The following is a 1,624-nucleotide window of genomic DNA, read 5'->3' as shown; positions in this document are numbered from 1 at the left end:
GTGAAAAAGGGAAGTAACTTTCTTGATTTAAGACATGCTTGCGTTAATCACGTACTGTACCGTACAGTATTCGATAATTTCTCTGACAGTCCAACAGAATTGAATGTCACCAAGTAATGCAATACAACTCAAAACGACTATGAGAACATAGTTACTAGCTATGAGAAATAATAAACAATTTGTACGCTTAAAATTACGACGGAAACTAATTGTGTATTTCAGTAGATATATGTCAGGTGTTTTTTTTTTCACTGATTCATTTAATATAAGCTTCGTTAATATATTGAAAACTTCCGGGCCGCTGTTGTAACATGTGATCCTCTTTTACTAAACTACACATCAAAGATGAATTTGAAAATGACGTATGATGATTTCTGGTGCTCAATCGTCTGTCATTTATCTTATCATTTTAGTAATTCAATTTAATATAAAGAACATCAAATCGCCATGGGTATCGGATCGATGTACATGTATGCACGTATTGAGTGTATTATTACATACACGCTTCCGTTTCCCGTTAAGTTACAATGGTACCAGAAACGTCAATATTTTTCCATACACGGACGCCTGAACTTCATATCGGGTGCGTGACGTAATTCATTGTGTTGATGGACTATTTTTTTCTATTTAGTTTAGTCAATCCTATTCAGGTTATTGAACATATTTATGATATTTACATAATATCTATACGTGTAGATGCGTATGTAATAAAAAGGTTATTATCTTTGCATCGGGAAATATGTACTCGTTCCTCAACGGAAGAATATTGCGCTCCTAAAGTCGCGCAATATTTCCGCTGAAGAACTCGTGCATATTTCCCGATACAAAGCTTATAACCTATAATTATATACTGACTTCAGCTGACGGTTAGGTTTTACATAGGTTTAATAGTGTACATACAATGTGTGTGTACACTCAATATAGGAGATATATTAATGCTGACCTTGTCATAAACTGACACCTTTGTATAAGCACCACTGAATCCATCTGTTCTTTATTTCATATAAAATCCATTTACTTCATAACGGTTTTTCGACATTTTCTAGCATATCAGATTTTCAGAGACGTATATTCCCATAAAGAACTAGATCGCTAATTAAAAAAAGAAAAGGGGATGTTAACCTTTATATAAGCAAACTACAGTTCGTTAAATACAACCCGTTGAATTTACTACTTTTCGCTTCTTTCAATTTCTCTTTTCGAGACATTAAAGAGAAAATTTTTGTCTGATTTTTCCATGAATTTGCATTCATTCTCAAGGTACACCTATTTCACAATGATTCTGCTTTGTTTTGGTGCAAAATATTGAGAAAATGTAGAGAAATGACAATTCATTACAGGTCATCCCCATCCCTAAAAATATGCAAAATTTAGCCCTGTGCAAGCAATATTTCAATTAATTTTACCTTATTCGTGGAATTTACATTTAACATCCATTTAATCGTTACGATGTTTGTCATTTTCATTCAGAAACATGCTAATTTCAATATTATTTAGACAAATGAAGTGCTAAAATGCGAGAAAAGACATTTACTAGGTCCTAAAACGAACCAAAATAGTGCCACCTGGTCGAAAATTCGATCTAAATTCCAAAAACACAAGAAATTTAAGCGTTTTCAGCCAT

The sequence above is a fragment of the Mercenaria mercenaria genome, chromosome 19 (genome assembly GCF_021730395.1).
Source record: "Mercenaria mercenaria strain notata chromosome 19, MADL_Memer_1, whole genome shotgun sequence".
Taxonomy (NCBI): Eukaryota; Metazoa; Mollusca; class Bivalvia; order Venerida; family Veneridae; genus Mercenaria; species Mercenaria mercenaria.
This window is presented reverse-complemented; position numbering follows the sequence as displayed.